This window comes from Mustela nivalis (genome assembly GCF_964662115.1).
Source record: "Mustela nivalis genome assembly, chromosome: 12".
NCBI lineage: Eukaryota > Metazoa > Chordata > Mammalia > Carnivora > Mustelidae > Mustela > Mustela nivalis.
Window position 1 is genome coordinate 56,469,196 of NC_139031.1, and position 27,778 is coordinate 56,496,973.

General features: G+C 35.4%; 1 long non-coding RNA gene across 1 annotated transcript in view; it reads left to right on the top strand.

The window, feature by feature from the left end:
- The first annotated feature begins 1,945 nt into the window (after positions 1 to 1,945).
- Positions 1,946 to 27,778, top strand: part of LOC309845775 — a 40,478-nt gene continuing 14,645 nt past the window's right edge. Inside the window, exons 1-2 of the long non-coding RNA XR_014301507.1 lie at positions 1,946 to 2,078; positions 23,346 to 23,472. This is a non-coding gene — a long non-coding RNA (uncharacterized lncRNA). The remainder of the gene's footprint in view (positions 2,079 to 23,345; positions 23,473 to 27,778) is intronic.

Sequence of the window (27,778 nt, forward strand, 5' to 3'; positions counted from 1 at the left end):
GTTTTTCAAATCTTGGGAACCTTCAAAAGTAGGTTTTAATGGTGGAATTTGTATAAAGAACATGTCAGGAATCACAAAGAAAAACAATATTTTATTGGCTTATTAAAAAAACACAATAGTTATTTTCAAAGGGAAATAACAGATAAACATTGTTTATATAAGGGTAATTCAGAATTACTTGGCTGCACTCATGTTTGTTGATAAAGCTGAAATGAACTTTCACTTAGATATACTTTGAAGCCTAGCTTCTGGCCTGTCTCCAAGGGTGGAGTGAAGGAGAAATCTGTCAGCAGTCCGCCCTGATTGTACATAGAATCCTATGCTGAGTACAGTAGACATCACTTCTGTATCCTTGCACGCATCCAAGGGAAGGCAAGGTCTGTCCCTACTACTTGTAACATCTTTAAAATTTGTTTTCTGATAGGCAGGCAGGAGGGCCGAGAGCTGTGATTGCACTATTTAAACACCGTATCGTCAATGTCTGATACACAGATATTACCTTGCCACCCCTGTCCTTTGGTTAGGCCAGAGAGATTCTGCCACCCACATTATTCTCAATGTCATCTCCAGAGACCAGTTGGTTTTTGACAGGACAGGTTTTAAACACACCAGATAGATGCATCGAACCTACACAGATGTTTGCCCAAAGTCCACCTTGTATCAGCCACGGAGTTCAAGTAGTGCACTCAGATTCAACAGAAATTCTAATGATCTATGTAGCCTTGAAACATGCATAGTGAATCTGTGAGAAAGGGAAGAGAAAGATACAGCATTTCTCAGACATATTTGATTTCAGAATCCTAGAAGCTGGTGGCCACTTACTTTGTTTTGCTTCAGATTTTAGCAGCACTTGGGGGTTAGAGGAAAGCTAACCAACAAATAAGCTTACGTGGAAAGGCATTAGTTAAGGTGATGTCAGTTCCATAATGGTTCTCGATCTCAGTTGCGTGACTGAGTCATCTGGCAGGCTTTAAAAAATACTAATCCCCAGGCCTGCACCAGACCAATTAAATCAAAATCTCTGTGGATGACATAGGGACAATTTGTGTCTGTTCCCCTGGTATTGCCAGGGTTGAGAATTATTGAGCTCCGCAATCATTCCTATTAAAAAAGAAGTGAAGGCACATATGAGTCTTTTGAGTTTGCCTAGGACTTTATTTTCCTAGTGATAGACAGGCTCCTGGTCCTTAACTGAGCTCAAATGTCATGCGCGGGCCCAAGTGTATCTCAGGTTAACCCTTCCTAATTTTACTCGACAAAGTGGAGTTCAAAGTTTTAGAAGCTTGTCAGAAGTGCGGAAACTCAGACTTCATCTGAGAACTCATGAATTATAATGTGTCTTTTAACAAGACTTCCTGGGAGGTTTGTGTACATATTTGAGATTAGGAAACATTGATATAACTTCACTGATAGGGAAAAGTTAGGGTTTCACTGTTTTGTGATCTAATTTTGCATTGGAAAATGAAACAAACACTATGTTAAGAAGGGAACAGGGGAAATTTGCCCCTCAAATTTTTGCTGTGCAGGATGTCAACCAAGTGGTGAGCTTTCTCAAGCTAATTCAGAGATAGTCACTTTAGTCATGAATTCCTTTCATCCGACACCAACTTTCATTTACTAATGAAAGTGCTATCTTTTCACATATGCTTTCTTTCTTTGGCACTACATAGGATTTTTCATCGTATGTAAAAAAAAAAAGTTGCAACAGAAGGCAGGACAGCCAAATATTGAGGAATGAGGGAATTTGGTGACAGGCCACTAGTGATGGGCAAACTTGGGCAGAAGGAGATTGACTTTCCAATACTGAGTCTCATAGTTCAGGCCCCCAGAGCCACACTGAACCTTCAGCTAAATGTATTTAACTTGTATGTGAGATTAATCTGCTTCTCTTCAGTGCTGATTTAATTTCTCTCCTTGTGTTTCTCTTCAGTCTCACCTGACCTTTCTTTGGAACTGGGAACGGGTTGGAGAAAAGCAGGCAGATAAACTTGTCTTAGAAAGTCTAGGGATGCTTTCTGTTCTTAGGAAGGACATCCCTGATAAGAACTTTGCAACACAAGCTTCAGGTGCATAGAAAGGTAAGAACCCTTGAGAGTGCCTACTGTTTTTTTTTGCACACTTTGAGTAGCTTTCCACTAAAAGGAGTTTCCAGGGTGCCTGAGTGGCTCAGTAGGTTGAGCGTCTGCCTTCTGCTCAGGCCATGATCCCAGCATCCTGGGATTGTGTCCCATATCCTGTTCCCTGCTCAGGGTGAATCTGCTTCTCCCTCTACCCTTTTCCCACCACCACCCCCCCCCCTAAAATAATAGATAAAATATTTTAAAAAATAAAATAAAAAGGGAGTTTCCTTCTCAGCCCAAACCTCTCCCTTTCCTAAGAATGCCCCAGAATAGCTAACACTTATTTGCTTATTCACATTTACGAGGAACTAAGTACTGTGTATTTATTAATTCCTCAAATTTTCCTAGGGAAACCATATGTGCACTAAAGCACAGTATTTTTTTAAGTAATTCTTATGCCCAACATGGGGCTCAGGCTCACAACCCAAGATCAAGGGAGGCATGCTCTACTGACTGAGCCAGCGAGGTACTCCAAGTGCAGTATTTTTAAATATATTTTTACTTTTTAGAACCAAAATTGCAAAGATGGTACAGAGAGTTCCTATAAATTCCCCACCCAGAAGTATTGTTAACATTATAATTAATATCTTACATTAATATGGTTACAATTAAGGAACCAATATCAATACATTATTCTTTTTTTTTTTTTTAACTTTTTTTTTTTTAAAGATTTTATTTATTTATTTGACAGAGAGAGATCACAAGTAGGCAGAGAGGCAGGCAGAGAGAGAGAGGAGGAAGCAGGCTCCCTGCTGAGCAGAGAGCCCGATGCGGGACTCGATCCCAGGACCCTGAGATCATGACCTGAGCCGAAGGCAGTGGCTTAACCCACTGAGCCACCCAGGCGCCCTCAATACATTATTCTTAACTAAAGCCCACACTTTATTCAGATCTTCTTAGTTCTTACTAAATGTCCTTTCACTGTTCTGAATGCAAGATTTTTTTTTAAGGAAACTTCTAAGGTTACACAATAGTAGTCAACAGCTTGTCTTTAAATCCAGACTAAGTCCAGAGGCCCAAACTTTTAAGCACTACATTGCAATGCCTCATGAGAGATATGCCCTTTAAATCAGACATCTTGAGAAGAAACTACACCAGTTACACAGAGGGGGAGAAGGCATATTGTCTAAAGTTGTGGGAAAGCCAGTACAATCTGAAGAAGATCTTGGTGCTACGGAAAGCTTACATGTAACATTTGTGGCCAAACAAACCAAGTCCCTCTCCATCAATTTTAAGTAGTTAGGCTTCTGCTTCCTTTCTGGAAAATAGGCATGATGTCAATATTCAAGGGCTATTGGATTTTTGGAAAGGAGAAGAGACTATTATTCATTGAATGTCTTCTATCTGCCTAAGGCTAACCTACTTAAGCAATAAATTTTATTTCATTTCTTTCCTCTCTTTTCATACCCATATGTGTCTGTGCTCACTATTTGTAAAGAAAAATGTCATTACTGAACGGTGTTAAAATGTCGGAATGGCCTCACAAGTGAAAATTGTGATATTTCTCTTTGCATTGAGGAAGTTGATTGGCTATCACCCTGCATCATTTTCTTTTCACAAGACTTGATCCAAGGATTTAAGGCCACTGCACTTCTATTTTTATAATGTCTTATCTCCTTACCTCAGTTGCAGGATATTTAAATACCTGATATGTAAACCTCAAAAGAATGCTTATCTGCACAAGGATTAAGTCTATATTTGGAGGCTTCTTTCCATGAGTTGGTCTGGTTTTCCAAAAGAAAGTTGGATTCCAGTGTTTTCCTACCACTTCCTGGTGCATGTAGCAGCAATAGGAATGGGGAGTTCATCTTTCATACACACAACATGGCTTTGGCAGCAGAGGAAAAATGTCTGTCTAGCCAGAAAAAAACATTCACACACTCCTACATGTTCATGCCACCCACATCCAAAAGTCTGATCCTGGGAGCTGCCTTTAGAATTGTCATCATGTTCTGATAAGGAATCTGAGGCTAAGAAATATACATATTCAGCAGTGTCTTAAGCCTACTCAGCTGTTCTTCCACTGCTGTCCTGTCACTTCCTTCTTCTTTCCTTCCATGTTATTGCTTCTATGTCTCTCAGTGTGTCTGTGCTATAACTGTTTTAAGATGATCATTTAATTACTTTAACTAAAATGTGCAGAATGTGTTAAAGCCACACAAGGCTTTGAAAATTAGATGTTTTAAACTTTGTTGGAGTGAATTTCCCTCATTAACTATAAAAAGGTATGCTCTTATTTAAATTTGTATGTAAGGGACGCCTGGGTGGCTCAGTGGGTTAAAGCCTCTGCCTGCAGCTCAGGTCCTGGTCCCAGGGTCCTGGGATGGAGCCCCCCATCTGGCTCTCTGCTCCGCAGGGAGCTTGCTTCCTTCTGTCTCTCTGCCTGCCTCTTTGCCTACTTGTGATCTCTGTCTGTCAAATAAATAAATAGAATCTTTTAAAAAAATTGTATGTAATAATTTTTTAAAATTTTTTCTAAAAAATATAAAGACAAATAGAAGCCTAATTTTAAAATACCGATTCTTACCACACATAGGAAAACTTATCTGTGTCATACATCAGTAGATTTAGAAGATCAGATTATATGAATATAGGGCTCAAAGGGGACTGTGAAATGTAGTAAATTTTATCCCAAAATACCTTACGCATTCCAAATAATATTGTTGAAAATCTCCAGAAAAGAGATTTTATGACTTTCTGTAATAATATCATATTATCTTAAATCTGTCCTATCTCATGTTCATATCTTATGGAAAATAGAGGATTATCATTTTCCATTAATATCTCAAGAAGCTTACATTAGCTCCTCAAAGAGAGCAAGTATCTCATGTGAGATCTGACTTGCATTGTGAGTAAAGATGAACAAGAACAGAGATCAATAATCCTTGTCCATCCACGTGGCAGTATAGCCTAGTAGTCAAGAGTGTGTGCTCTGGATGTTACATGAATTGTCTCATGCTGACTTGTTTTCTGTTTTGTTTTTTAATTAAATTATCTTAAAAAATTCCTTATCTGTCTGTTTCCTCATCTTTAATTGAGGTGATAATACTACTTAACCTCATCAGATGAGTGAGAATTAGAGAGATGAATTAATATATTTTAAGGAGATAGAAACCTAATAAATAGCATTTTTATTATTTTCTGTAATAAGTATAATGTAATAGACACTGCACTTCTAGAGACATTTTAAATATTATTTTCCATTCAATTCCTGATATTAGGGATGTAATGGGCCATTATTATTTCCATTTGTGGATGAAGAAATGTAGTAAAGTGGAATTAGAAACCTGCCCAGAAGGACTTCATTAGACAGTGGCAGAGCAAAAGTTGAATCCAGAATTAACTTACTTCAAAGCCCGCTTGATTGTTTTGCCTTCCTGAGGAGACAATTATCTCTCCCTAAAAATGATATCATTGAAGGTTGTTCTAAATATCCTGTCAATGTGTTCTAATTTTCTTTTACAACATTTTTAACTTTATTATGAAAACTATTGATTAAAATCTCTTTAACTCACTTGAACTTTTCAATGAGAGTTTTAGGCTTTTTCCCAAAAATGTGCGAAGTACCTTAAATTGAAAACAAGTTACTAGGTTTTTTGTTTTGTTTTTTCTCTTTCTTTATATATTTATACAGCAACTATTAAGTACTGTAATATAAATGATGTTGGAGGTAAAATGAAGATCAAAACTATTAATCCTAAGTGCCACTTATCTAGGTAATATCTAAGTGGAAGGGGGGACAACTCCTCATTGAATGTATGATAAAATATTCAACACCATGTAATTACTAACCCGAGTCACATGGGAAAAAAAAAAGTTACATAAACTTTGAAAGCTTTAGATATCTCAATTAAAAAAAAAAGTAATTCTTGAACTAGGAATGAAATAGTGGAGAGAATTTACCTACAACATACAAGGCATTCCAGACCAATGATATAGTGTGAGGGAAAGTGTGCAGGTAGAATTGAGTATGGCTTATTTGGAAAAAGTGAGGAAATAATCTCATTGGAGCAAAAACTGAGTTGAAGAGATATACGAGCTGAGGCTGGAAAAACTATTTAAAAAGCATACTATGACCAACTTTGGATGAGAAATTGCCATGTTTCCATTTTATCCCATAGGCATTCTGGGTCCACTGACAGCTTTTGAGTCAGGAGGGTTGTGTGATGAAATCAATATTTAGAGAGATTTTAAAATGATTTTGGATTTAATACTAAATTATTTTCACTCCTTTCCTCCCATCTAAATGTGGTGGAGGCGGGGAAAATAGGGACAGGATTATGCAAATGCCACCAGTCTCAGTGGAGTAAGAGCATGTCAACAACCAGTCTGAAATTTCTATACATTATAATGTACAGAAAGAGATATTGGAGACCACTATATATCCCTGGTGACAGGTGTTGGAAGACTAATGCATTGTGCATGGATGGATTGAAATACCCTGAAGGAATAGCAAGGCCTTTAGAGGAAAATGTCAAAAACAGTCACACAAATGTCACCAAAATGCTACTTTCTCTATGGATGAGATTATTAGAATACAACAACCAGCTCACAGATGGGGCATTGAAAGGAAGCATAAATACAGAGAAACACCTTTGTCCATGCTAAAATATGGAGAATAGCAAGGCCCTTCTAACAGAAACCAAAGAATTCCTTCTAAATTATTGAAACTATTTTGAGTGGATTTCAAACATCATAGAAACTGGGATGCCTGGATGACTCAGTTGGTAAAGCATTCAACTCTTGATCTCAGCTCAGGTCTTAATCTCAGGATTGTGTGTTCAAGCCCAGTATGGAGCCTACTTGAGAGAGAGAGAGAGAGAGTAAGAGAGAGAGATGAGAGATAAAGAGGTAGATACTTTAAAAAGTCACAGAAGCTACCACTTCACTTCCCATTCTTCCTCCTCCCACAATAATATTTTGCATACAAAGAAAAGTTATATGAAACTCAGTAGTATCTTATCAATATTCTCTATTTTAGCAAAGTGAGATCTTCTCAGGCAAATTTGAGGAAGGTAAAACTATGAAACTAGAGCTCACAGACATGAAGATAAAAATCCAATGTCAGAGAAAGTTGTGTGGAAATAAAAAACATAGTCGCTGACTTAACACTGTAATCACAATGGCAGAAAACATCTGACATTTTAGAAAATAGAATATATGAAACAGAAGTCAAGATCCAGTCTCCCACAACATGAAGTATAGGGAAAAAATGTGGGAAATTAAGTAGATGAATGACAGATTAAAGGATTTGCATATATAAAACAGAAATTAAGAAAAGATAACAGAATTGATCAATCAGAAGCAAATGTTAAAGAAACAATCAAAGAAAGGTTTTTTGCGTTGTAGAAAAACAATACTAAGAGTACAAGAGATTGTCAAGTTTTAGGGAAAACAGAATAAATAAAGATGTCATTGATACCTAACCTCATGAGTTTTGAATTATAAGACCAACTTTTAAAAATACTACAAGTATCAGACACAGAAATAGTTTAACTGCCAGAAAACAATGGAGTCATGTTTTCAAATGCTTGGCAAAATTCTATGGTCAGCCAAATTCACTGTGAAAGCAAGCTGGCGGACATTATCAGACATGCAAAGCTTAGGAAGGATGCTACCCACATACTTTTCTGGGAATGATGACTCAAATACATGCTGCAATAGATTGGAGAATGATCCAAAAGAGTGTGGAAAAAAGAGTGTGAAAAGAATGAAAGAAAATTGTGGTGTACCAAAAGCCCAGGAAACATAATTGTTTTTGGAGATTATACAATACTATTTATGTCCAAAAGATTCTTACATTATTTTATGTATAATAGAAATACAATAACAATATTAATATGCATACCTTGACAAAAACTTGGAAAAAATAAGAGGGAGATAAGAAAGAAAATAAAACTGAGCAAAAGTTGTCATTTTACAGAAGATATTACATAGTTTATTTTTATTATTGACACAGTGTTAAAAAAAATTGATTAAAATATTTTTAGATTAAAAAGGAGAGGTGCCACAGCTATAAGCAGTCTTACTTGAATCAGGATGATGCATATGTGGGGCTTCATTGAGCTCTTTTAATTTTGACTCTGTTTTTGAAATTGTCATGCTAACCTAACACAAAAATGATTGCCAAAACTCATCCAAATGGTTCTTTCCTGACAGAATGCAACAATAGAGAAAAATTCTAGTGTTTTTACTCTAATTAGGAAACAGTTGCAAAGTAAATATTTTTACAGTGATTAAAATGTATTTTAATAACTAAAACATAACCACAACTTCCATAAGAAGTAGATCTAAAGTATCCATATTATAGAACCACAAAAGACCTTGAATAATCAAAATAATCTCAAGAAAGAAGAACAAAGCAGGAAGCCTCGCAACTTTCTGATTTCAAACTATATTACAAAACTATAGTAACAAAAACAGTATGTAAAAATAGACACCTAGAGCAATGGAACAGAACAGTGAGCCCAGAAATAAACCCATTCATGTATGTTCAGTTATTTTTGGCAACAGAATCAAGAATATACAATGAAGAAATGATAATCTCTTCCTTAAATGGGAATGGGAAAGTTGGACAGCCACATGCAAAAAAAGAATGAAACTGGACCCCTATCCTACAACACACACATAAATCAAGTCAAAATAGATTAAAGACTTGAAATTAAGTCCTGAAACCATAAAACTTCTAGAAGAAAACATAAGGAGTTAGCTCCTTGACATTGGTCTTGGCAAGATTTTTGTTTTGTTTTGTTTTTTGTTTTTGTTTTTTGTTTGGTCACCAAAAGCACAATCAACAAAGCCAAAAACAAACAAGTAGGACTACAATAAACCAAAAAGCTTCTGCACAGCAAAGAGAACCATCAGTAAAATGAAAAGGCAGCTTATGAAATGGGGGGAAATATTTGTGAGCCACATATCTGATAAGGGGTTAATATCCAAAAAATACAAGTAACTCACACAATTCAGTACCCCAAAACCCCAAGTAACCCAATTAAAAATTGTGCAAAGGATAAGGAGGGTACATGTAATAATGAGCACTAGGTCTTGTATGTAAGTGATGAATCACTAAATTTTACTCCTAAAACTAATATTATACTATATGTTAACTAACTGGAATTTAAGTAAACACTTGAAAAAATTGGGCAAAAGACCCGAATAGATATTTTTCCTAGGAAGACATACAAATGGACAATAGGTATATGTAAAAAGGTACAACATCACTAATCGCCAGGGAAATACAAATCAAAACCACCATGAGATATTACCTCATATTCGTTAAGGTAGCTATTTTCAAAAAGACAAGAGATAACAAAGGCTGGCAAGGATGTGGAGAAAAAGAAACCCCTGTGTGCTTTTGTTGAGAATGTGAACTGATGCAGCCAGTATGGAAAACAATATAGAGGTTCCTCAAGAAATTAAAAATAAAACTACCATATGATCCAGCAATCCCATTTCTGGATATATATCTAAAGGCTGCAAAACCATTATCTCAGAAAGATATCTGTAGTACCATGTTCATTGCAACATTGTTCACAATAGCCCATTTATGGAATTGATCTAAGCGATATTAGTTGATGAAAATCAATCAAGAAAACGAGATGGGTATATACAATGAAATATTATTCAGCCTTAAAAAAGAAGGAAATTCTGTTATTTGAGACAACATAGATGAACCCCAGAGGGCATTATGCTGTGAAATAAGCCAGACAGAGAAAAACAAATACTGCATGATATCATTTGTGTGTAAAATCTGAAAAAAAAAAAAAAAGTCTGATATTGAAGTAGAGTAGAATAGTGGGTGCCAATGGCTGGGGATGGAAGAAACAGGAGCAGCCTCCTGAAAGGATACAAGTTTCAGTTAGAAAAGGAATAAGGTCTAAGGATGTAATGTAGAGCATGGCAACTACAGTTGATTCCACTGTGTTGAATAATTGAAATCTACTGTGAGTAGAATGTAAATGTCCTCACAGAAAAGGAAGGAGGAAAGAAAAGAAGGAAGGAAGGAAAGAAGGAAGGAATGAAAAAAAGGGAAAAGAAAAGAAGGTAAACGGGTGATGGATTTGTTAACTCAGTGGGAGGAATCCTTTCACAATGTATAACAATGTATACATAGATGAAGTCATCAGATGGTACACTTTAAATACCTTATAGTTCTGTTTGTCAGTTAAACCTCAGTACCTCTGAGAAAAATAAAGCACCCATAATACTAAAGAAAAGTGCAAAGAAAACATGGTTTAAATAGCAAAAGACAAGAAGTGGAAGCTTAACAACAACAACAAAAAAAATTAAAAACAGAGAGCAAAGAGTGTATGAGTTATTTTAAAAAACTAGATACTAGTTTTAAAAATATTGAAATTTGACAAAAAATAAAAATCTGGCATCTGCTATTTTAAAAAGGTAGTCATAAAAGATTCATAGACAAAGTTTAAAAATAAAATGATGGACAATTAAAATGCAACCCAAAGCAAGAACAAGTAGGCATTATTAACATCACTGAACTATAGTACAAACAATTAAAACAATGACAAAGGACCTTAACATGCAAATAATAAAATAGATAATAAACATATATAGGATATTTTCAAAAGATATATATCAAAAGATATCTGAATGCCCATTTCATATATGAAATAATGTTCACTCCTATAGTTCTTGGAATGTAAATTTACACAACTATTTTAGGGAAAAACTTTGGGGGGGAAAATCCCCAAATTTTAATAACATAGATCATCTTTAGGTAAGGATTCCCTTATAAAGAATTTGTTCTAAGCCAATAATCATGGATGGATACAAATATTTGGGTGAACAGGTGAAAAGATTTTCATTCAAGCTCATTATTTATAATAATAATAAATTGGAAACATTTATATGTTCAACAAGAGACTCCTTAAACCAAGTATAATATGTCCTAAGGATGAAATATGATGAAATATTATTCAACCTTTAAAAATTGTAATTTAGAGGAATATTTACGGGCAAGAGAACATGTCTCCAACATAATAAGTTTATAAAACACACATAGGGAAACAAGATGGAGAGTTTATACATAAAACAATGTGGTGATGATAATATTTCAGAATTTCATCTCTCTTTTCCTAACATACTACAGTACTTATTTCCAGCACCCACCATGCACCTTTCAGGGAACCTTAAGTCCCAGCTATGCAGGGCATCAGATGACACAGTACTGCCTATGGGGTATAGGAAGTAGCCTAAGTCTGAGTTCAAGGTTGAAAAGTTAACACTCCCTTGTGCCCCTGGGAGTTGTAGTACTTGCATAGCCCATTTCCACTCTCCCTTTTTTCACCAAATATAGGTGGGAAGAAAGGAAGTAAAATAATTTGAATTAAAACTATAATCATAGGACACCTGGGTGGCTCAGTCATTAAGCATATGCCTTCTGCTCAGCTCCCTGCTCAGTGGGAAGCCTTCCCCTCCTTCTCCCACTCCCCCTGCTTGTGTTTCCTCTCTCCCTGTGCTCTCTCTGTCAAATAATAAAATCTTAAAAAAAAAAAAAACACAAAAAAATCCTAGAATTTAAATGAGAGTATCAAGAATATATATATTTTTTCTTTATTAAGCAAATAATTTACTTGTATTCAGAAAATAAATTTTAGGTTTATAAAGTTGCATTTCTTAGACACTCATATTTTTCATGGAGAAATTTCTACTTGCTACATCAAAACATACTGACTGGCAGTTATTCTGAAAAATAACCATATATTCAAAAATTTGGTGACAAGAGTGACACTGTTTTACTCTTGGACATCTCTTTGATGTCTTAATTGAAGACAGTTGAATTCTTAAATTTTTCTTCCTGTGATCTGTAGCATTATTTTGTGTTGAAATGTATAAAGAAAATCTGTTTTCCTACAGGAAAGGGGAGGACAATTTTCAGATAATTATAAATATTCCTTGATCCTACCCCAAAACCTGACAAGAAAGTTAGAAGTTAGTTGAAATGTAGAATCTGAAATCACATTAATCAATTTTCTTTACCCGTTAGACTAAAATCCACTAGTTATTCTTAAATTTTAAATGGCTATTTTACTCATATGTAATTTTGTAACTTCATATATTTGTCATTTGGAAAACAGATCACTGATTTATGCAGCTCTTCTAAACTTTGACATATTTCATTATACATTATCAAAAAGTCACAAACATTAATGTCCTTACCAATTTCATCAGAAAAAATGTTTAAAGTATCAGGAAACTATAAAACTAATGGTAGATAAAAATTATTCCAAAATTGTCATTTTCTTTTGACAGCTCTAATTTTATCACAATTACTGTCAGTCGTTTTTCTCAAAGTGCCAAGGTTCATTTTATTCCTCTTTGAGAAAATTTCTGCCCATATCCAAGTCTGAAGAATCATAATTTGTTAGTCAATTTTTATTTCAAGTAAAGGTAATGTTCCATGGTGGTATTTGAGGTCATTCTGGAAGGAATAATAGGATTACAATCAGCCTTAAAGAATGAGAAGAGCATTCTAAGTACCAGGCTAAAAAAAAGACACAAATGCACTGAAGTGTGTGGCCTGCTAGGGACCCTGTAATTGTACTATTTTATCCAGAGTATAAAACAGATAGGAGCAAAGCTGGTAGGAGCTGAAGACAGAGGAGATTTTGTGAGTTATTGTAGAATCTTGAATATGTTAAAAATTTGATCTAATTAATTTAGTTATGGATCACAGTTACTCTATTAAAATCTGGATTATAGGTTGTTAAAGACTGTAAAATGTTTTTTACATACTCAGCAGTATATTTCACTAGATCTATATTTAGGATTACAACATATTTTCTTGAAAAAGTTTGCACAGAAATGTAAAACAAGGCATTGTAACATTACATCTGATCTACAAGCCTAAAAGTCTTTTTGATAATTAGAAACATTTTTGCATTTCTTGGCAAAGTTTTTAGATTCTCTAGAGATAAGTAAATCAGCAAACATTTCACCCAAAGTCTGAAAAGGAAATTCTTGGAAATAGCTATTAGACTCAACTTCTTTTAGTTACTTAAATGGAGCACTTGAGTTTCGGCCTTTTCTGCCTGTAACTTATTCTGGAAATCAGTGCCTACGTTTTCACTTAGAATCTAAGGAGCTTATTCAGTGGTTATTCAACAGTAATGTTTAGCCTTGCCATTGTCTTAACAAGATGAGTTGAAGATAAAGAAAATACCGAAGTGTACCAAAAATTCTTTGCTGTTTAAAGTATTTCTAAGTCAATTTAAACTTCACCAATAGCTAAATGTTTTCTTTTTGTGATTGTTGGATCAGATAGGAGTTTTATCCAAACTATTTATCCTAATCAGCAGTTGGAGGAGAAGAATGTTAAATAAACGATCTTATTTTGATTCTTTCTCTGGATGTTTACCAGGCTGTTGACAAAACCCAGAGAATGCTTAATGACTTGGTGGGGAAACTTGAAACAGAAGTGGGAACTGCTCCCAAGGAGACTCATTTGCTATTTTTTTTTTTTTCCCCAGTGGAACAAAAGGAAAATGATGACAGGCCACCTCTTGGTACCCAGTTTGAATTAGAAAATTCATCATGCTCCTTGTCGAGAGTTCACTTCTCTCACATTGAATTGAATAAACATTCTCAATGAAAGCCAGAAAGACACAGATAAAATTCAGATGTCTTTAAAAAGAAACTTTACACAGAGGATCGAAGGGGATAGGCTCTCCAAAGTCTCACACATAGACTTATGCAAGGTTGCTTGTGTTGTGCCAAGAAATAAGGCATGTGACCTCAGCGCCGTGCGATGACTGAAACCCTATGGTCACAAACTTAAGAGAGTTATCTCTTAAGAATGTGGTGATAAATAAGCCGTTATAATATTAACCAAGGATACAGTTTGTGTGCACATCCATTAAAGGAATTACTAGAGCCATTCAATTTTAAATCCTTATTAATCTTTTTATATCTTGGGTAATACCAATTCCCTAAAGTATGCTATTTAAAGCCAAGGGAAAATGCATCCTCAAGGACCTATTGCCAGCAAAGAAGCTGTTTTCAACATCTGGGAATAAAAATCACCACCAAATATAGATCATTGGGTCAACTTGCTTTGGGAAATGGTGAAATTCAAAAACGTGAGTTACAACATTTGCATGAACTTGCTAGCTTCACGGTAACTAATTTAGAGTCTATTCCCAGATCTGTATGCTGACTGAGAAAGTACAGATGTGGTGGGAGCGTCGTTTTCCTAACTGCCTGCAGAAGTCTGGTCATGTATCAGTGGACCTATCTTTTGCCTCAGTGTCTTGATTTATCTCATTATTCTTCGACTGATATCAAAATGCAGCCAAAGTAACTTATTTATTATTTTCTGTCCATATAACTTCACCAATTACTACATAGAACTTGAAATTTGTATTAAGTTACTGTTCCCTCTTTAGAACAATTAAAACCAAGATAAAATTTCTCAGGACCCAAAAAAAAATAAATAAAAAAATAAAATTTCTCAGGACCTAGGATGTGGTATCATCATTTTGTTACAGGTGCTACTCTAACATTCTTAGTCAGTTATTTGATAATGACACTTTAATCCTCTTATTTTTTTCTGCTCTCATTTGATCATTTTTGAATTGGATTTTGCTCTCAGTATTACTAAATATTTCCTTTTACTTCCCATCTAAGCTTCTCTAAAGAATGGTCAAGTATCCTCACTTAGCCATTCACGCCTAACTTACTGTAGAATTTCCTGAATCCAGCAACTCAACCCACATCATCCCATTTACAGTAATGACTTCCTCATTGCCCATTCCAGTGCTAATCTGCTCACTGGGAACACTGTAATATTCACTCCGTCTTCAAATGGCTTTTCTTGGAATGATTCTTGGGTATCTTTGTTCCTCACTCCCTCTTTCTTATCTGTCTCCTTTGGACACCTGCTTTCTTCCACCAAACCCTAAACTTTGAGATTCCCCAGGACTTTATTATCTCTTCACTAATTTCTCCACTCTATCCTCTCTCTGGTTGATAATTTTCTTTCTTATCACACCACACACACACACACACACACACACACGCATACACCAGCCAGAATTCCTCTCGTAAGCAACAGCAGCAGTCTTTCTTATCCAGCTGCATCCTGCACATGTCCATTTGGCTTTCACATAAATAACTCAAGCTCAACATGTGCAAAGTTGAACTTTCCCACTGACATTTCTCTTCTCAGTGTTCACTTATGCTAAAAGTTGCACTACCAGTTTTAGAAACTGGAGAGTTTCTCTTACTTGCCCATTCCCTCCCCATTATCCCACTTCTAATCAGCCTTATAGTCTTGACGGTTTTATAGCTGAAGTATTTATTCTTTTCATTTCTCCCCCATCCCAACCACAACTTTTCTAGATTGACTTAAATCATCTTTTTCTTAGATGATTATAACCTCCAATATGGTTTTTGCCTCCTGTATTTTTTTTCCATTTACCTCCAAGTTATAGCCAGCACAATCTGAAACAAAAAAAAAAATTAGATCCTATTCTACCATGTTTAATAGCCATTAATGTCTCTGTAGAGCTTATGCTGAAACAAGGTACAAGCACCTACATATTTAACATATTTAAGTACTTATAGTTAGGAACCTGGTTTAATTTCTATATGGGGAAAGACCAAATGTGATTTTAAAGTAGCTTATAAAAGAATTGTATTTCTAGCTCACATAAAAAAATTCTGAAGGTAGGCAGAGCAAGGGTGATACGGAAATTTCACAGTGTCATCAAGGACCAAGAATCCTTTTTTCTTTGCCTTCCTATGTTTAGCACAAGATTTCTATTCTCAAGATGACTTTATGATTCAAGATGGTTGCTGGAGCTCCAGCCATTACTACCTGTTCTGGGCAGCAGAAAGAGTAGATGCAGAGTGAGAGTTGAGAATGAAAAGCATCTCAAACAACTTCGGAAAAACTTTTTTCTCAAAGTCATACAAAATAATAATAGGAAAAAAATGAGTATTTTATAAGATGGACCCCAATAGAAAATCATTCTTTTTTATTATTTTATATTATTTATAGTCTATTATCTTATTGTGTTTTGTATTCTAATCTCTTATTTCTTAATCTATAATATTTATATTCTAGTCACAGATATTTTTAAGTCTTTATTTAAATTTTAGTTAACATATAGTGTTACCTATTGGCTCCAGGAGTAGGATTTCATGATTCATCACTTCCATATAACACCCAGTGCTCATCACAACAAACGCCCTCCTTAATGCCCATCATCCACTTGGCCCATTCTCCTGCCTACTTCCCTTCCACCAACTCTCCATGTGTTCTCTACAGTTAACATTCAGTAGTTTTGTGTGGTTTACCTCCCTCTCTTTTTTTCCCCATTCCTGTATGTTCATCTATTTTCTTTCTTAAATTCCACATATGAGTGAAATCATATGGTGTTTATCTTTCTCTGACTAACTTATTTCAATTAGTATTATACACTCTAGTTCTATCCATATCATGGCAAATAGCAAGATTTCATTCTTTTTTTTATGGCTGGATATATATATCACTCCAGCCACAAAAAAGAATTGTATGTATAATTATGATATATATAGAATTATAATGATCTATATTTATCTATATATATCTACACTATACATATATAAGTGTGTATACACACACACACACTACTATAAGTATCAGGGTGTTTGTGTCCCTTCAGATTAGTATTTTTGTATCATTTGGGTACATACCTGTAAGTGCAATTGCTACATCATAGAGAGTTCTATTTTTAACTATTTGAGAAACCTCCATACTGTTTTCCAGTGTGACTGCACCAATTTGCATTCCCACCAACACTGTCAGAGGGCTTCCCTTTCTCGGCATCCTCACAAACATCTGCTATTTCCTGTGTTTTTAATTTTAGCCATTCTGACACTGTGAGGTAATAGCTCACTGTACTTTTGATTTGTATTTCCCTCATGATGAGTGGTGTTGAGCATCGTTTCATGTGTCTGTTAGCCATCTGGGTGTATTCTTTGCAAAAATGTCTATTCATGTCTTCTGCCCATTTCTTAACTGGATTATTTGGTTTTGGAGCGTTGAGTTTGATAAGTTCTTCATAGATTTTAGTTACTAGACTTTTATTAGGTATGTCATTTACAAAAATCTTCTCCCATCCTGTAGGTTGCCTTTTAATTTTGTTGCTTCTTTCCTTCACAGTGCAGAAACTTTTCATCTTGATGACGTCCCAATAGTTTATTTTTGCTTTTGCTTCCTTTGCCTCTGGAGATGAGTCTAGTAAAACATTGCTATGGCAGATGTCAAAGAGGTTACTACCTGTGTTCTCTTCCCAGATTTTGGTGGTTTCCTGTCTCACATTTAGGTCTTTCATCCATTTTGAATTTATTTTTGTGTATGGTGTAAGAGTGTTCCAGTTTCATTCTTTTGCGGGTAGGTGTCTAGTTATCCAAATGCCATTTGTTGAAGAAACTGTTTTTTTTCCATTGGATATTCCTTCCTGCTTTGTTGAAGATTAGTTGGCCATATAGTTGTGGGTCTATTTCTGGGTTTTCTATTCTGATCCATTGATATATGTGTCTGTTTCTGTGTCCACACTATACCGCGTTGATGACTACAGCTTTGTAGTACAGCTTGAAGTCTGGAATTGTGATACCTCCAGGTTTTCTTCTTCTTCTTCTTCTTCTTCTCCTTCTTCTTCTTCTTCTTCTTCTTCTTCTTCTTTTCTTCTTCTTCTTCTTCTTCTTCTTCTTCTTCTTCTTCTTCTTCTTCTTCTTCTTCTTCTTCTTCTTCTTCTTCTTCTTCTTCTTCTTCTTCTTCTTCTTCTTCTTCTTCTTCTTCTTCTTCTTCTTCTTCTTCTTCTTCTTCTTTTTTTAAGATTTTATTTATTTATCTGACAGAGAGAGATCACAAGTAGGCAGAGAGGCAGGCAGAGAGAGAGAGAGAGGAGGAAGCAGGCTCCCTGCTGAGCAGAGAGCCCGATGTGGGACTCGATCCCAGGACCCTGAGATCATTACCTGAGCCGAAGCAGTGGCTTAACCCACTGAGCTACCCAGGCACCCTACTTTTCTTTTTCAAGATCTTTTTGGCTATTCAGTGTCTTTTGTGGTTCCATACAAATTTTAGGATTTTTTTGTTCTAGCTTTGTGAAAAATGGTGTTGGTATTTTGATAGGGATTACATTAAATGATTATATTGCTTTGGGTAATATAGACACACAAACAGTATTTGTTCTTCCAATCCATGAACATGGAATTTTTTTCCATTTTTTAAGTCATCTTCAATTTTTTTTCATCAATATTTTATAGCTTTCAGAGTACAGATCTTAACCTCTTTGGTTAGTTTTATTCCTAGATATCTTATGGGTTTTGGTACAATTTTAAGTTGGACCAATTCCTTGCTTTCCCTTTCTGCTGTTTCATTATTGGTATATAGAAATGCAACAGATATCTCTACATTGATTTTGTATCCTGTGACTTTTTTGAACCCAAGGATCAGTTCTAGCAATTTTTTGTGGATCTAGTCACAGATTTTTAAATAGAAAGCTTTTCTTGGTATTGATTACATTGCTTCTTGGAGCATGATTTTAAAGATAAATTAACAGAGGAATGCATGATGCATAGAAGATGTTAAATGAACCTTTTTTTTTTTTTACATTAATGACACCAAAAAGTGAGAAAAGAACTGAAAGGACTTATTATGAAAGTTATTCTAAGAAGGATTTATCCTAGGCTATTAAAAATATCAAACAATTTTGTAGCTGTTTGATCCTGTATTGTTCTTTCTTCTCCTATGCCAGCTAGACCCAAAGGCCTTAAGTGGACTTTCCTGAGTAGTAAAAGAAAAAATACAGAAGAAAGAAATGAAAAGGAACATAGGGCCATCAGGAGAGAAGTGAACAAGTAGTCAACTCTCAGGTTCAAGAATAATGAGTTACTCTGCTACACCCTGAAGAAGGGTAGAATAGTGTAAAGGTAATATAAAATCAAAGCCACCCAAACTCTATGCCCCCAAGAGTTTTCCATAAGAGTTTAAAGTTCTATATTTTATAGTCTTCTAGAATTTGTGCATGTTCTTAGCATTTAATGTCTTAATGGTACCATTCCTTTGTCTTAATAAGGATATAACATTCATCCTTTCTAATATAAAGGAACATGCACTACTAGTCAAATATTAACCAATAAGAGTTTCTAGGTTTCCTTAGCTAATATTGTGTGGCTATTTTGTTCAAAGAGAGGCTCCATTATAAGTTTATTGTGAAGAATAGCATGGTTTTAAAAGCACAGTGAGAATAATAAATTATATATAAAATGACTAATACTTTGTGGAGTGTATCTTGAAATCTTAATAAGCAGTTGTTATATAATGACAATGAATCTGTGTCCTGTTAATATTTATCAGTTTGCTTTCTAAGAAACTCTGTTTCATGGAATGCTTTTATAATAGAATATTAAGTGTAACTCTTTATTTGCTCTGTATTGTGTCACTAGAATGGAAAATTAGGGACACATTGCTGGTCCTGGCACATTCCAAAAAGAACCAGATGTCTTGGAAAATACCCAGTGTAGTATTTATGGGTAATGGGATTCATTGTCTCCAACTTTCAGATGATAGATTAGGTAGGTAGATAGGTAGGTAGGTAAGTAGATAGATAGATAGATAGATAGATAGAATGATGGAATAAAATGTAAAACATAATGGTGAATGTGAACAGATGGGAGTTTTCTTCTGATATTCTTTCAGTTTTTGAGAATGTTTGAAATTAAAATTAAATCTAAATAAAAAGTCACCAGAAATTTAAAAATCATTAAAATTTTAGGGATCATATCTTTTTACAACCTTCTTAGGAAGATAATCAAATAAGTTCTGCTACCAAATTAGCTCCATTATTCCCAAGTATCATTTCATCACTTCCTCCCCTATAAGGATAAGGAAGAGGCAGAGAAAGAGGGGGAAAAAATCAATGAAGTAATGATTCAGTGAATCAGTGGAGAATTTTTAACAATTCCTTCCTTTCTCTAGGGTGTAGGAGGTGAATAATGTGCCCCTTCCCTCCAATTTTGTGAGGAGACTACTATGTCATTCATCAGTTAGATATCTGCTTCTGGAGAGGATTATCCAGTCTTCAGACTATACCTTTGTAGCTAGGGGAAAAAGAACTGGAGAGTAAAAATGAAAGAGAGAGAGAGAGAAAGGGAGGGAGAATGAGTGAGGGTAAAAAGGGGTCGGGGAGGAAAAGGGAAAGCAGCCCATATGCTCAGCATGAATTTTCTAAGCCAAATGGTCACTGAAGAAGGCAGCTAGCCTTGTATAATCTTGCCAGGACCACCCTTCCTTCAAATTCTGATTCTTTCATGAGACTTCAGATAAATTCTTTTGGAATCTTGCTAAAAATCTCCTCTTTTACTTGCCCTGGCCTGCAAGATATACTTCCAATTCTCTTCCAGTACTCCTGTCAGCCTCTGTTTCTGGTAGTAAGGACTATCCCCAGCAGCCAGCCCTCGTAGGCATGGTGTGCGGTGGTGGTGGGAATAGCAGCCCTTCCTTAAACAGCTTTTAGTATCTGGATAGGGTGTCTCTGTCCCACATTGTATATATCCTCTTTGTCTCCTGATAGAAGCCAATTCCAAGCAATCCAAAAATCTCACTAAATTTCTACTTTAACTTTCTTTTAAACATTATATAGTAGGAACAGGCTAATCTGGCTGTAATCTAATATGACAAATAAGTAACTTCACATTACCCTTGAGGAACAGAATTCCTAATTTATGGAACTGAGATTTTAGATCCTTGGGTTTTCATAATCATAACAATATTTTTGTTACAGAATGAGATAAAATATTCATTTCACTATTAATATCCTCTAAACATTCTTACTCTCATGCTCAAAAACATTTTTGCCTCTTCACCTTCTATAATATCCAAGGCCCTGGGCTTGCATTAAAGGCTCTGTGTGATCCAAGACGGTTGTTTTTGCCTGTTATTCCCCACATGAACTGTCTATCCCAGTCTGTGATTTCCTTCTTCATATTTTCTCTGGTATTTGTCTTTTCCTTTATATTCCCACAGCTAACACTGTAGTCCATTCCATTATAAGCTCACATCCTAATTATTACAACAGCCTACTTAGGTACTCTTGTCAAAGCCATTTTCAAACTATGCTGAGGATGCTATTGGGTAATTCTTCCTCATACATGACTTTTACCATGTCACCTGTTCAAAACTCATCAATGACTCTTCATTCTCATGGATAGAATCATCATTTTAAGATTTTTTCTATGCCTGACTCCATAGCAATGTGTAACTTTCTCTGCTTTCCAAATAGACTCATTAGCTAGTTGTTTCTGTTTCTCCTTCACCTTCACTGTACCTTCACATTCTGGACTGCTCTGTACCATTCCTCTGCTTACCTGGCTCTTTGTTTTTACCTGTCATGTCCTCCTCATCCTTCAAGACCATTTCCCCCCACGTTCTCTTTCTTTATGTAGACTTCTGAAGAATAGATATTTACCCAGTAGCTTCCATTTATGAAGTTTGTTAAATTTTATTATTTTTCTGGCCATTGAGAAGGCAGTACTTATAAAAGGAACATGGACTTTGGGATAATAGGAGTTCAGGTTTGAGTTCCAAGTCCACTACCATGCTATTACTTGTGAAACTGGACATACTACCTCACCTTTCTGAAGTTCCTTTGCCTCATATGTAAAAAATAGAGTAGTATATTTATGTGGAGGTTAAGTGTGTGATCTTGTGTTTCCAAATAAAGTATAGTCTTACAGAAAGCAGCATTTTATGTCTTAAGCTCTATATTGCACAATGTCTAGAACCAGTCACAGTAGATAGCCACAACCAGTCCTCTATGTCTGTGATCCTTCAGCCTGGACTATTGACCCCAAGGGATGCACAGAGATTTTCCAAGAAATACATGGACATGTATAGTTTAAAAAACAGGGCAAATTTCCTGATCTTTAATTTCCATCTATGTTCTTTTCTTAAGAGTCAACTACTTAAGAAAGTGCCTCCAGCCAAGGAATTCATAACTATTTTTCTGCTTTATGAAGAAAGTTTGAATCTTTTATTCATAACCCATGGTGTTCAAACCTTCAGAGAGCTAGAAAAAGGGACAATTCTAAATATTCTAAATATTAGTTAAAATGAATAACACTACTGATTAACACTTTTATTTTGCACATTGGATGGCTTCAGATTCTTTGAAACAAGTAACATTGGAGTAGACTGTTATCGATGTATGGATCATCAAAAATAACTTTTAATGATAAATCACCATGTCATTTTTGGCATATAACACGGAGGCTTTACAAGGATTTGAATGATATGAGGAAAATAAAACTCCCTTCGTTCCATTTTTCTTATTTATGAGTACATGATCCCCTTAGGACTTAGATCTATAAAAATGAAAGGTTGGTAGCTAATAGGTGTTGAAACCTATCTTATTCTAGCAATAAAATATATTCACCTAAGGACACAAGGATGAACTAACTAAAAAAAAAGAAAAGAAAAAGAAAAAGTCTCTATCCATCTCATTATGAAATGTATTTCATGAAAACTAAACTTTAGAAGTTTAATAATTGCTTAACAAAATGTGTAGTAATATCAATAATCATGATAATATATAGAAGAAAACACTTTTTGAAATTTTGAGCATTGTGTCCTAAGAAATGAAGAAAAACTTGTGATTTCAATGCCTATTATTGTGGCAGAGAGGTATAATACAGAAACCAATGAAATAATTTAAGACTAAAAATGTAGTACATAATGACAAAATAGTCCTTGGTGGAAATTAAGTTAAAAAGGAGCTAGTATACAATTTCAAAAAACAGAGGACATGCCATGACATTTATTAAGACATTAAACATTGCATATAGTAGGGAGATGGTTTTACTGCCAATTTTTGCAGTATACTAGATATCATATCTCTTGCAAAATGTATTTGAACATTTGATCACATATTTACATGTTAACTTGAGAATTGCAAATATATGTGTGTGCGTGTATGTGTGTGTGTGTATGTATACTTTCTCAAAATTATTTTAGAAAATATTAAAGCAAAATGTTTAAGGAGCACCATTTAACCAAGCATATTTTTTCTCAGATTTAATTCTTGCAGTTAGATGAGAATCTGGTATATTCATAAAAGAACAGACAAAAAAGGAAACAACATTTTTTTGGTAAGCCATATTAGTAATCTTTCAAAATATAAATTATCACTGAAAACTAACAAAAGTAACTATGCTTTCCAGGAAAACCAAGATGAAACTTACATTCCTGCCATAAACAACTAGGAAACTGGGTGGAATACTAAAAACAACTATTTGCAGATATTGGACAACCATCATTCTGGAGCTATTATCTTGATATTCAGAGAAGGTAAACAAATGTGGTGAGTTGTGTTATTTTTGTGGCTTTCTTTCTAGAGGCGCTTTCTTTTTTTTTCTTTTTATTAATTATTTTTATTAACATATAATGTATTATTTGCCCCAGGAGTACAGGTCTGTGAATCATCAGTCTTACACACTTCACAGCACTTACCGTAGCATATACCCTCTCCAATGTCCATAACCCAACCTCCCTGTCCATAATCCCCTTTCTCCCAGCAACCCTCAGTTTCTTTTGTGAGATTAAGAGTCTCTTATGGTTTGTCTCCCTCCCAATCCCATCTTGTTTCACTTTTTCCTTCCCTACCACCCAAACCCCCACTCTGCCTCTCAAATTCCTCATATCAGAGAGAGCATATGATAATTGTCTTTCTCTGATTGACTTATTTTGCTCAGCATAATTCCCTCTAGTTCCATCCATGTCATTGCAAATGGCAGATTTCGTTTCTTGGATGGCTGCATAGTATTCCATTGTGTATATATACCACATCTTCTTTATCCATTCATCTCTTGATGGGCATGTAGGTTCTTTCCATAGTTTGGCTATTGTGGACATTGCTGCTATAAACATTCAGGTGCACGTGCTCCTTCGGAGCACCACGTTTGTATCTTTAGGGTAAATACTCAGTAGTGCAATTGCTGGGTCGTAGGGTAGCTCTATTTTCAACTTTTTGAGGCACCTCCATGCTGTTTTCCAGAGTGGTTGCACCAGCTTTCATTCCCACCAAGAGTGTAGGAGAGTTCCCCTTTCTCCGCACCCTCGTCAGCATCTGTCATTTCCTGACTTGTTAATTTTAGCCATTCTGACTGGTGTGGAGTGGTATCTCACTGTGGTTTTGATTTGTATTTCCCTGGTGCCCAGTGATGTGGAACCCTTTTTCATGTGTCTGTTGGCCATCTGAATGTCTTCTTTGCAGAAATGTCTGTTCATGTCCTCTGCCCATTTCTTGATTGGATTATTTGTTCTGTGTTGAGTATGATAAGCTCTTTATACATTTTGGATCCTAGCCCTTTATCTGTTATGTCATTTGCGAATATCTTCTCCCATTCTGTCAGTTGTCTTTTGATTTTGTTAACTGTTTCCTTTGCCGTACAAAAGCTTTTGATCTTGATGAAGTCCCAATAGTTCATTTTTGCTCTTACTTCCCTTGGCTTTGGTGACATTCCTAGGAAGATGTTGCTGCGATTGAGGTCGAAGAGGTTGCTGCCTATGTTTTCCTCAAGGATTTTTATGGATTCCTTCCTCACATTGCAGTCCTTCATCCATTTTGAGTCTATTTTCATGTGTGGTATAAGGAAAGGGTCCAGTTTCATTTTTCTGCATTTGGCTGTCCAATTTTCTGAACACTATTTGTTGAAGAGATTGTCCTTTTTCAATTGGATATTCTTTCCTGCTTTGTCGAAGATTAGTTGACCATAGAGTTGAGAGTCTATTTCTGGATTCTCTAATCTGTTCCATTGATCTAAGCATCTGTTTTTGTGCCGGTACCATACTGTCTTGATGATGACAGCTTTGTAATAGAGCTTGAAGTCTGGGATCAGATGCCACCAACTTTGGTTTTCTTTTTCAACATTCCTCTGCCTATTCGAGGCCTGTTTTGGTTCCATATAATTTTGGGGATTATTTCTTCCATTTATTTAAAAAAAAATGGATGGGATTTTGATAGGGATTGCATTAAATGTGTAGATTGCTTTAGGTAGCATAGACATTTTTCAAAATATTTGTTCTTCCAATCCAGGAGCATGGAACATTTCTCCATTTCTTTGTGTCTTCCTCAATTTCTTTCATGAGTACTTTGTAATTTTCTGAGTATAGATTCTCTGCCTCTATGCTTAGGTTTATTTCTAGGTATCTTATGGTTTTGGGTGCAATTGTAAATGGGATTGACTCCTTAATTTCTCTTTCTTCTGTCTTGTTGGTGTAGAGAAATGCAACTGATTTCTGTGCATTGATTTTATATCCTGACACTTTACTGAATTCATGTACAAGTTCTAGCAGATTTGGAGTGGAGTCTTTTGGGTTTTCCATATATAGTATCATATCATCTGCAGAGAGTAAGAGTTTGACTTCTTCTTTGCTGATTTGGATGCCTTTAATTTCTTTGTGTTGTCTGATTGCTGAGGCTAGAACTTCTAGTATTTTGTTAAATAGCAGTGGTGATAATGGCCATGTTCCTGACCTCAGCAGAGAAGCTCTCAGGTTTTCTCCATTGAGAATGATATTTGCAGTGGGTTTTTCATAAATTGCTTTGATGATATGTGCCCTCTATCCCTACACTTTGAAGAGTTTTGATCAGGAAGGGATGCTGTACTTTGTCAAATGCTTTTTCAGCATCTATTGAGAGTATCATATGGTTCTTGTTCTTTCTTTTATTAATGTGTTGTATCACATTGATTGATTTGTGGATGTTGAACCAACCTTGCAGCCCTGGATTAAATCCCACTTGGTCGTGGTGAATAATCCTTTGAATGTACTGCTGGATCCTATTCGCTAGTATTTTGGTGAGAATTTTCGCATCTGTGTTCTTCAAGGATATTGGTTTGTAGTTCTCTTTTTTGTGGGATCCTTGTCTGGTTTTGGGATCAAGGTGATGCTGGTCTCATAAATGAGTCTCATAAAATGAGAATAGGTATTAATTCTTCTTTAAATGTTTGGTAGAATTCCCCTGGGAAACTGTCTGGCCCTGGGTTCTTGTTTGTTTGGAGATTTTTCACGATTGCTTCAATCTCCTTACTGGTTATGGGTCTGTTCAGGTTTTCTATTTCTTCCTGGTTCAGTTATGGAAGTTTATATGTCTCTATGGATGCATCCATTTCTTCCAGATTGTCAAATTTGCTGACATAGAGTTGCTCATAATATGTTCTTATAATTGTTTGTATTTCTTTGGTGTTGGTTGTGATCTCTCCTCTTTCATTCATGATTTTATTTATTTGGGTCCTTTCTCTTTTCTTTTGATTAGTCTGGCCAGGGGTTTATCAGTCTTATTAATTCTTTCAAAGAACCAGCTCCTACTTTCATTGATTTGTTCTATTGTTTTTTTGGTTTCTATTTCATTGATTTCTGCTCTAATCTTCTCCTGCTGGGCTTAGGGTTTCTTTCTTATTCTTTCTCCAGCTCCTTTAGGTGTAGGGTTAGATTGTGTACCTGAGACCTTTCTTGTTTCTTGAGAAAGGCTTGTACTGCTGTATATTTTTCTCTCAAGTCTGCCTTTGTTGTGTCCCACAGATTTGGAACTGTTGTGTTTTCATTATCATTTGTTTCCATGATTTTTTTTCAATTCTTCTTTAATTTCCTGGTTGACCCATTCATTCTTTAAAAGGATGCTGTTTAGTCTCCATATATTTGGGTTCTTTCCAAATTTCCTCTTGTGATTGAGTTCTAGCTTCAGAGCATTGTGGTCTGAAAATATGCAGGGAATGATCCCAATCTTTTGATATCGGTTGAGGCCTGATTTAGGACTGAGGATGTGACCTATTCTGGAGAATGTTCCATGTACACTAGAGAAGAATGTGTATTCTGTTGGTTTGGGATGAAATGTTCTGAATATATCTGTGATGTCCTTCTGGTCCAGTGTGTCATTTAAGGCCTTTATTTCCTTGTTGATCTTTTGCTTGGATGATCTGTCCATTTCAGTGAAGGGAGTGTTAAAGTCCCCTACTATTATTGTATTATTGTTAATGTGTTTCTTTGATTTTGTTATTAATTGGTTTATATAGTTGGCTGCTCCCACGTTAGGGGCATAGATATTTAAAATTGTTAGATCTTCTTGTTGGACAGATCCTTTGAGTATGATATAGTGTCCTTCCTCATCTCTTATTATAGTCTTTGGCTTAAAATCTAATTGATCTGATTTCTTCTGATGTCCATTAGCATGGTAAATTCTTTTCCACCCCCTCACTTTAAATCTGGAGGTGTCTTCGGGTTTAAAATGAGTTTCTTGGAGGCAACATATAGATGGGTTTTGTTTTTTTATCCATTCTGATACCCTGTGTCTTTTGATTTCGGCTTTTAGCCCATTAACATTCAGGGTAACTATTGAGAGATATGAATTTAGTGCCATTGTATTGCCTGTAAGGTGACTGTTACTGTATATTGTCTCTGTTCCTTTCTGATCTACGACTTTTAGGCTCTTCTTTGCTTAGAGGACCCCTTTCAATATTTCCTGTAGAGCTCGTTTGGTGTTTGCAAATTCTTGCAGTTTTTGTTTGTCCTGGAAGCTTTGTATCTCTCCTTCTATTTTCAATGATAGCCTAGCTGGATATAGTATTCTTGGCTGCATGTTTTTCTCATTTAGTGC